Consider the following 11,123-nt stretch of genomic DNA (forward strand, 5'->3'; position numbering starts at 1 on the left):
GAGGAGTTCTTTGGGTGGGGGGTTGTCCAGCCCCTGCCTGCTGACACGTTACTGTGTTGTGAGAATCGGGGGTTTCGGTCATTACTTTCAAAGCAAACCCACACCCTTCTGCCTCTGTCGCTCCTTTTGCGAAATATGGATCATTTCTGCATCTAAAACATCGCATGTGTAAATTACATTATACAAATCATGTTTTTTAAATGGAGGCAGGTCCCATATTTGAATATTCAATAGGTCTATAACAGTTTGCCTGTGCCAGGATCTCAGCCCACTTCCTGACTCCTTCAACTTTTCAACTGTCAGTGTTGAGTAAACGTGCAGAAAAACAAATACATGAATATGTTTGAACCTTTTGCATTTGAACGGGAGACACGTTTTTTATATTAAATGAATTATAAAATAGTAAAATTCGCCTGTAAAGAGTTATTTTCAGTTTTAGTAAAGGGGATGTGTTTAAAGAGCACCATGGAAGCCTGTGCAGTTAAACTAGATCTGCCAATGGTAAGATTTCAGCTGGATGGATGTTAGCATGTCTCATGGAATATTGAAGTTCTTCACTCCTAATCATGTTCTCTGAGATACTAGTAAACTTCCCATGCCTTATTTTAGCTCAGAGGAAGAGTGTGTGTGTGTGTGTGTGTGTGTGTGTGTGTGTGTGTGTGTGTGTGTGTGTGTGTGTGTGTGTGTGTGTGTGTGTGTGTGTGTGTGTGTGTGTGTGTGTGTGTGTGTGTGTGTGTGTGCTCCACATGACGTTCCCCACAGTTTGATACTTGTTTATGTAGAGGCTGCAGAGAAACTCAAAGGCTTCCATGTGTTTACATGCAGTGTCATTGAGAATTATTGTCTTCTCTTTCTGTTTCTGGACAGTGTGGTTAGCAGCCCTGATGTAGCCTGTTTATTTTGTTCTCAAAATGCAAACAAAATAGAGAATACAACTGTGTTTACACCTGTATGAGGTGAAAAGCTTAAAAAGCGGAAAATTGTGCAATGACTATATGAGTAATGACTATCCATAAATTCCTACTATATATTTATACATGTGTTAATTTACAGTTATTGCTGCTTTTGGATGCTGTGACAGTCCCTGTCTGACGTCAGTGTTCCCTCGGAATATGTTAACGGACATTCACCTTGTCTTCCTGCCTGAATACTGATAGTGTTTATTGTGTGATAGTTTCTGTCACTGAAGTGCATGTATGATGTCTGTCTGTCTGAGGTGTTGCTGACAAACAAGAGGGAGATTACATTATTTTAATCAGTGCTTGAATTTGGATAAGAAAAGAAAATCACCTAATGTCATTATTAAGGCCCCTGTACATAGTGTGTAGGCCTATTTGGAAACAAGCCTTCATTTGAAGTGTGTGTTTTATCTGAAAATGAAATTTAAGTCTATTAATTATGGTGATTCTTGGTGTGTATGTGTAAATGAAGGGTTGTATGTCAGTGAACATCATGATAAACATCCTGCTGACTGCTTCAAGGACCAGATCAAAGGTTATACCATGAATGTGTAACAAGCGCTCTTAAGGTGAGAAGCTGTGTGTGTGTGTGTATGTGTGTGAGTGACCATGTGGAGGAAAGAGGGTCCAGAAACAGTGATGCACCACAGGCTTGCTTCTCAGTTCTCATTGGCTGAGACGCTATGTGATGCAGAAGAAACTGACGGAATATGTGAATGTAATAAATAAATAATGGGAAAAGGTTATAGCCTAAACTTCTGTGTGTGCAGCAGAGATGCTACTTCTGCTTGCATGGTGGTTGTGTCAGTTTCTTGCTCAGACAGTGCCCACAGAAAACTTTTGCTTCTGCTATTAATTTTCTGTTTTCTTTTCTTTTCTTTTGACAACCATGAAGTTTAATGTTTACTTGAATAGCCATACAGGTCATATTGTTTATGTGCATAGACATTATTGACCTATGATGTACCTGCGGGCTGCATGGTTTATGACTGCTGCCTCCAATGTATTCATCCCTCACAGATGAAAGTCTCTGTTCAGGAAGATTAGTAAGAGTTTTTTTTCAAATAGTAAGACGTAGTAAGTGTAAAAATAGTGGAGAAAACGATGCTTGATATCAAGGGTATGAAATAAATGCATCTCTTTTTCGTTTTAAATGTTCAGTGTGTAAGATGTACACACTGTGACTTTTAATGAAAAAAATTAATGAATTTAAGAATTCTTTAAATCTTATGAACCAGGTCTAAGTCAAGTCTCAACTCTAAAGCTCTGAATAAACACAATAGCCAACAGATTTTTTGTTTTTACCAAATACTTTATTTCTCCACCAAATTATATATTTTCTAATCTTCAATAATGATATGAATAAGCCCCGTTTTTATTCATATTTATTTGGGCATTATTAAACAAGAATTATTTAAAACTGCTAAACTCCTGGTTAGGATTACTGTAAAAACATGTATTTCTACTTGAAGAAAAGAGAGAATAAAGTTGTAATTTAACCAGAAAAAAAGTCATAATTACAAGAATAAAGAAAAAAACAAGTTTCTTCACGATCGACACAGTTTCTTGGTTAATCTTTTCAAAGTTCTAATAGTTATGATAATGTGATGTGCCAAAAGATTGTATGTTATCTGTATGTATCTGTGAAACTAATACTAAAGTGTAACTTCACGAGATGCTCCACATTCCTCATTTAAACGCAGGGAGCAGGCTGATTTAAAAATCAATTCAGACCTAATTCTTGAAATCTTCGATATTTTCTTTTCCTTTAAATGACCCTAATACTCTTAGTATTTTATTCACCCAGAATTTTTTTGCCTAGAATTGTAATGTGGGAAAAAAATGGCATTAATTAAAAACATCCAGTTATGTTAATTATGTAAATGGGTTTTTGATTTTTCAGTCCAGTGACAGCGTCACGGTTGGCTCCTCTTTTCACCCAACCCCTCTCTCCAATCTTGGGTCCTTCCTTTAACTCTTCAAATCGGCCATTTTCAATCCCCCCACCAGATGTCTCCAGACTTTATACTCTCTCTTACCCACATACTCACCCGGTTACAGTTAACAATCACCTGAGGTTTGCTGCCCACTCACGTACCTTTCCTCTGGTTTAGAATGTATATAAAACCTGGTTTCCCAAGTGTTACTGCCAGATTATCTGTTTCTGTTCCTGTTTTTCCTGTGTATTGGCCATTGTTCTTGCATCCTGTTTTTCCATTCCTGTTTGCTTGTACTGGTCTGCTTGCATGCTCATCCACAAATCTGCCAACCAACCAGTTGCAGATTAATTACTGTAAAGTTCCTTCACAGCATCCTCCGCTTCTTGTTATTCTGAGTTTGGCTCCTCCCTGTCTGCCATCCTACCAGTCACAAGTGTCTTGATCACCTGTCTCTTTTTCTTCCTTAGTCCCACTGATGAAGCATCTGCGTGAAGAGTGGAATATCTCCATCAGGTTACTTTTTTGATCAGAAATACCATATGCACTTTCCTTTCATATATCTCATAGTGAATTATTAAAGGCATATATTTGAATTATAAATACACTAACTATAGGGAAACAGGCAAAACATGCACCATGCCCCAGGCTACATCTCTCCGTAATGCATATCATTTCCATGTGTTTCCTCCTCTCCCTGCTTTCCCCTCCTTTGTGTTTACCCCTACCCCTCACCCCCATCCCTACTGAGCACACACCCGAGCACACACCCTCCCACCACTCCGGCTAGCCAATGTGATCTGAATGGAGGCTGATTTAGGCTGTCAGGCCCTGTCTTAAATGTAATAAATTACCATCCAGCCAAGGAACAGTGCATCCCTCCTGACACATTACCAGGGAAGGGGCCTGTGCACCACCATCCTTGACCTCTTCTTCTACCCCTCACCCACCTCACACAAACACAAACACAAACACACACACACACACACACACACACACACACACACACACACACACACACACACACACACACACACACACACACACACACACACACACACACACACACACACACAGACTTCACACTCCAATCTACTCTCTGCCCTTCCGTCATCAGCCAGCCCTGGTCTGGCTGGCTCTGTCACCTGTCATCCTGTGCCCCAGTGAGAGTCATTAGCATTGTCGGAACTGGCTGGGAAAGGAGGTCAGCAGAGACCTGGGTGGAGGCTGTGTGTATGTGTGTGTGTGTGTGTATGTGTGTGTGATATACATGCAAAAGAGGGTGGGCTGATCAATGTTAAATATCCTGCATTTGTTTTTTCATCTCTGCATTCGCCTGAGCGGCGAGCTGTGTGAGCGAAGCTCTGTTGATGAAAGGTGCAGAAATGGTGTGTGGGTAAAACATCGAGAGCACAGCTTCAGTTTTGACGGATGGTAAGATCACTGTCACTTTTCTGATAAAAAAGGACTGTGTTCTCTTCAAGTTAGTATTTTTTGTTACCGATAATATATTCTGTCTAATCAGCTAAGTAGGTTCCAATTCAACTCAGTATGCTGTGGGAATATGTTCATATTGGACCACAGAATGACTTGTAACCAGTGTTAGCAAAGCTGAAATTCCAAACGTGGGTTGTGGAAGGGTGTGTACACATCCAGAGTTTTCTCATCATAGAAGAAAGAAATGTTGCTCTGGAAGATAGGACGTTTCCATAAATGTATTTTAGTTTTACATTCATCGTCCAGGACAACTATCAATGACAGAAGGTACTGATGCAGCTTTTACTAAAGGTTTGACAGGAACGATTTGGCTTGAGGAATAATGTGGATGGTGTAATTGAGGTGGCCAGGAGGGGCCAGTAATTACAGTTTGATGCCTCTAACTGCCAGGAGATTTGACACTTTGACAGGAGCAGAGTGGTGCTTTGAATTTCTCTGAAGGAAATTGAATCTAGAGTAACTCCTAGCGTAGTAACTTGATAGCAGAGATAGGCTCTGAAGACTCCACTAACCAGAAGGTTGGTGGTTCGATCAAACTGTCCCCAATTCACAAATCAAAGTGTAGTTAGGAAAGATACAGAACCTGGCTGTGCCGGCAGTGTATCAGTCAGGTATGGTATAGAAAATACTGCGGAGAAACTCCTAGCCTAGGACATTTAGTAACATTTAGTTGTAACATTTATATAAAATGCTGCACATAGATGTACTGTATGAATGTGTGTTTGAATGGGAAAGGTGTACTGTAAAGCGCTTTGAGCGGTCATCAAGATAAATCTCTGTATAAATACAGACCATTTGGTTGGGATCTAACACAGCCAGGATCCCAGCCTCGCCTCCTTGGGGGGTAAGAAGTAATGAAAGAAAAAGGGAAGTACAGCAGTAGATGGTGGTAATGAACTTTGACATTGGTTGCCAGCCGCCAATAAACCAAACAAAGAAGAAGAAGAAGGATCCACCCAGATCCTACACAGCCTTTAGAAAGAGAGTGAAAGGTATTGAGCATGTTTCTGCAGCCAAAGGGGAGGCACCTTAGATGATGTCTGCTGTAGAAAGCCAAGCTCTGTGACCCACCAAATGGATTAAGGGGATGGCATGGTTGTGTGTTTCATAGAAAACTTTGGACTTGGAATGATACTTTTAGTGCTTGGATTGCGTGAGCAATTTGGGTGAGACAAGTCTATTATAAGTCGGCTGTGGCCGAGGTGGTAGAGCTGTCGTCCCCTAACCAGAAGGTCGACAGTCTCCCCCATCTGCATGCCGAAGTGTGTCCTCACCCCTCATTTCCCCTCATTGCCCATACATCCACTGTATGAATGTATGTGTGTGAATGAGAGAATGGCAATAAACTCATCAAGACTACAAATGCGCTATATAAAATACCAACCATTTAAAACTACATCTTGAGTTCATTTAAGTCTCTTCTTTGTCCTTGCGTTTTATCGTTTGCCGGTCCTGGATGTGGCCACATCATGGATTGTGATGTTGCATCGTGATCATGAATCGTCACCGTGAAAGTGGATTGTAGATCATGACCATGGTGGTGGACTGTATTTTTTCTCATCATTGTTGTAAATAGTGTTATTTTATTGATGTGCTCTGCTACAGGTGGCATCTATTGAACTTCTGTCCATCTTGGGAGAGGGATCCCTCACATGTGGCTCTCTGAGCATATGTTTTTTCTCTACGTTTTTATCCCCCTTGTTAATGAGGTGTTTTGTGGTAGTTTTTCCTTACTCTTGTTGAGGGTTAAGGGCAGAGGATGTTACACCTTGTTAAGCCCTATGAGACAAACTGCGATTTGTGAATATGGGCTATACAAATAAAATGTTATTGATTGAAGTGTGGGAGGTTTTGGACAGTGCTTCTATAGCTGGATGGAACCCATGTGGTAAACCACTGAAGAGAATGTCAACAAAATGTCTATCTGAAAGATTTTGTAGGGCAGTGGCGAGGAAAACCACCTAAGGGATGTGGCGAAGGGCTGTTGAGTGTTGAGTTTTGGGGGCAGCCATTTCTGGCATGAGCACCTACACAGAAGGATCAGACGTGCAGGAGGTAATTCAAAACATTGCAGCACAGGTGGTTGAAGTTGTTGCACACCATCCTGCCTTCCTGGTCTAGCAGATGATAAATGGCTTCAGACTGCGGTGGTGCATTAGGAAGAAGGACATGGTAGAGCACTGACTGTGCATGCAGTGGCAGAAATGGGAAATTTTATTTGTATACCTCCAAATCATAATATACATTATTACAAGGCACTTTACATAGTAAGACCTTATAAATGAAACAGTTCCCACAATAAGATAGCACTTTGGCGACTTTGGAGAGAAAAAACTCTCCCTCATTAACTTAAAGAAACTTCTAGCAGAATCCAAATCAATGTGGGCTACCATCTGCCTCGACCAGTTGGGGTGAGGGGAGAAAAATGGGGAAGAGAGGAGAGGTGGGTGGAAAAGAGGGGAGAGAAACAAGAGAGACGAAGTATAGTGAGTATAGTTGTTGGGGAGGGAGAGAGGAAGGATAGGATAGATCAGTTGGAAACAAAGCTGTTCTCAGGTCTCAGTTATAAATGTCCATTTTGACCTTTCTCCAGTCCTCCTTTGACTCCTGTTCCAGGACCATTGACCTCTTCCATTCAATGTTGTGATTCGGTCTGGTGTTTACAGACAGCTGATGTGGTCTCTTTCTCTTGTCCGGGGTCCTCACCATTTCACTGATGTCATGTTCCCCACAAATGCCATGATGATGTCACACACCACCAGCAAGAATAACAAGGTGCTACATGGTTTGTAGGAAGAGTTGATTTGAAAACTCTGGCTAGACTGTCCAGTTATGTAAGACAAATTGGCTTTAGATTAGTATTTTCATTGTCTGTCCTGGTGTTAAGTCAAGACAATGCCTGAGACCATGCTAGTCAGACTAGACTAGAAGGCCTCACGGAGAGAGAAAATGCTCTATTTCACAATGTTAAAGTAAAGAGGAAAAAATCCTAGATCCGCCCCCTTAATCATATGCAACCCAAAACATGCGCCTGCCCTTACCAAGTTTCAAGAAAATCTGTTTAGCATTTTTTGTGGGATCCTGCTGAGACACAAATAGACAAACAAACAAACAGCAATGAAAACATAACTTCCTTGGCAGAGGTAAAGATGTACAACTGTATCCTCCATTAGGATTCATCAGCAGCTGCAGCCTGGTTCCTCTGTGCAGCAGCACAAAGTTGGACTTCACCTCAAGTGAATGTACATATCTCTCACAGATAGTATGGCAGTAATTGTTGAGCTTTAAAAAAGGTTAGCCATCATTATTTCCATAAACCATAAATCAAAGCTTACTTATTATAAATCTCTAATGCTCTAATGCAGCCTGTGCACACCATTAATCTTTCTGATAATCAATCCTCTGCATACTATTAGTCATTACACTACACCCTGAAAAACCTGAGTAAAACATTGCCTGTGTGTCTGACAGGTTTTGTTTTTATGTCCTTAAACAAGACTTTGGTTCAGAGTTGGGTGTCCGTACAGATCATCAGTCCAGCTATGCTTCTACCATGAACAGTTTTATTTGCATTTTTGCAGATTTTCAAGTCATGTTGTGTATTAATGAATCCCTGATGTAAAGGTTTGATGCATCAGAGTCTCCAGATCATTTAATAAGTATGATGGGTTGGGTTGAATAAACTGAACTATCTCATCACCAATCCAGAGCTTCAGTGTCAATTGATCTAATAAATCCTTGAAATGTGTGTCCAGCGACTACCCCAGTGATTTATCACTACACTTACTCTAAGTTGGAGGACTAGCCAAGCTATGCTGATATTTATTCCCTAACAGGTCATAAAACAGGATTACATCTTTCCCACAATATCTGGCAAAAATAATCCAATAAAGATATAAATAAATACAAATATAAAAAATGTTGAGGTGATGCCTCAGCTTTTATTCTGAATCTAAATCACTTGCCAGTTTCCACTTTGAGCCTAATTTACTATCCCACTGTCCTTTTCATATTATGTTCATAATACATAATACATAATATGATTCAGGAAATATATTTCCTGAATCTCTATTAGTGCCAGTCGAGTGTAAAACCTATAGATTTAAACACGGTATGTAGTTTGTACACAATAAGTGTAATTATCAATATCCACTCTCTTATGCTGAGATTAAAACTGTCAAAGAACATTTACATATTCTGAGCAATAACTCTCATTTTAAAGCCTGTGAAGGGAGTCAGAGAAGGTGAGGAGTCAAACGATGTGCAGAGGTTTTTATTTAGTGCTCCAGTCGGAGCCTGTGATTACTTTGTCTTGCACCTATGGTGTGGGGGCAGAGTCATGAGAGGAGACCCACATTGAGCCTGTGTGTCTTCTCCTCTAATGATTAGCCTGTCATTGTTCAGTGGTGCGCCAAGGTGGCAGACCAGAGAGCTCAAGTCCTCATGCTGTGTGTGTGTGCGTGTGTGTGTGCGCGCACGCGTGTGTGTGTGTGCGTGCGTGTATTCACGTGGGTGTGTGGCTGCATGAGAATGAGATGCCAAGGCTTGTGTGTGCATGTGTATATTCTTCCCCCAGTCTGAGCGTCAGTATTAATGAGCCCAGATTTCATTTCCGATGAGCGATTATTTGACTGTTCATTTGGCTAAGATTTATGATGAGGCCCTATATCTGTAGCCTGCAGCACTGCTCTAGTCTTTAATAATGGGAAATGAACACATTAATCACCCTGTAGCAGTCAGCCACAGAAAGCACAGGAGCACCATCCAATCTGCATCACCAGACGAGAGAGAATATCACCTCATATCCATTCAAAAGGCTTATCTAGTACATGGTAGTAGAAAAATTACCTGTCCTATTGAATATGATTTAGCATCCTAAAGATTGGACAAGAGTCACACACACTCCTACACTCATGGTCCTGCTGTGATCAGAGATTTGTTTGCCTGGTCAGTTAATCAGCTGAGCAGCGATAAACATGCTTACCACAAAAAACCTACAGGATTTACCCCAAGTGGAGCAGGGCTGCTGACCACAGGACCCCATTATCACTGGGCTCCCATTCACTGGGCCGCAGCTCTGAAAAGTGAACAAAAGATCACAGGCAGCGCTGCCTTTTAACTGCTCTCACCTCGGGAGCTACAGCAACACTCACACAACTGAGCGACTTCACCTTACATGAAGTGGCAGCACTACAGCTGATCGGAGTTCATTCAAACATGTGGGACACCCTCCTACAATCCAAATCGCATCGGATCATTTATGTGGGTAACAGTTGGTCAGTAGGTGGTGCTTTTATATATGCTGATCTGGTGTCTCAGCTCTGGACCAGGTCAGAGGTGCAAGTTACCATGGAGATTTACGCCTGTAAGAAATGAACCACTGACTTAACCCTGAAAACCGAGAGTTAAACCTGAAATGACCTCGCTAAAGATCCTGACCTCCACCTCATTACATGTTAACAGGATACATCGCTTCCTACTCTGACACTGTACATTGGCACTAGGTATAAATTGTTGGTTACAGATGAATCCAAAATGAACTTGAGTCCCTGAGAAAACTGTATTGAGCCCTAGATGCAGCAAAACATGATTGGAGCCTTAGGTTCTGCTACCCTTGCCGAACCTGACAGACCACGTTGTTCTGTGAACCCCAGGGCTTATTAAGACATGGTTGAGTGGAGGGTGGATGCCATCCCCTTTAAACCAAAATTACCAAAAAACAGATGATACAGCACTATCAATGTGTGACACGTTTTATCAGTGCCATATTCTGTACCTGTCTAAACACTTTTTCATTTTGTGTCTTTTACCGGTGTAATGGCAAATTCACTTGACAAATGCAGAATGATGTGTGTGAGAGTGTGTGAGTGGTGTAATTATACCTTACAGTGGGAAAAAATATGAACAGTTCATGAGAACAAATAATTAGAGGTCAACCTCATATGAGCCAGTTTTTGTAACATGAAAGTCCTCTTCCATGAGTGTTTACATTATTTTGTCCCCATCGGCTCGTGGGGGAGACCAGTTATCATCTTCATTTCATGCTGTTCAGAAAATGAAGAGTTACGTATAATTCATGTTAATTTGTTCACTGTAATGATCAAGGCATAAAAGCAACAGAATAAGGGTAACAGGCCTTGTTGCTGCATTTTTGGAAGAACTTTAGTCCAAATAGAGAATGATTCATCATCTTTGTATCCTTATCAATCATGGATATTACAAATTCTTTTTTACCTTCAGACTACAGATCTCATAATATGAATTACAAAAAAATCTTGTTTTTGTCTTTCATTAGTTTGGGGCCTGCTCCTCTGCTTTGTACTGTCACTAAAGATCTGGTTAGTCATTAACCATTCAAAGCATTGAAGTGTGTGTGTGTGTGTGTGTGTGTGTGTGTGTGTGTGTGTGTGTGTGTGTGTGTGTGTGTGTGTTTCTTTCTTTCATTCCCTTGGGCATTGTGGACAGAAGCCAGCTAGCTCATTATGTCTCCTTTGGAGGATTTTAATTGTTAATTCTGAACAAAGATTTGGCTCAGTGACCACTTTTGCACCACATCCCATTGTGTGTGTGTATGTGTGTGTGTGTGTGTCTGCGCGCATGCACATTAACACACATATATACTGTATATAATATATGTTATAACCTTGATTTATTTGTTATGCTCACATTACCTCATTTATTGTTGGTGGAAAATATGCAGTGTGTTGTCTTATGTTACTCATAGAATATT

The sequence above is a fragment of the Hippoglossus stenolepis genome, chromosome 20, assembly GCF_022539355.2.
Source record: "Hippoglossus stenolepis isolate QCI-W04-F060 chromosome 20, HSTE1.2, whole genome shotgun sequence".
NCBI lineage: Eukaryota > Metazoa > Chordata > Actinopteri > Pleuronectiformes > Pleuronectidae > Hippoglossus > Hippoglossus stenolepis.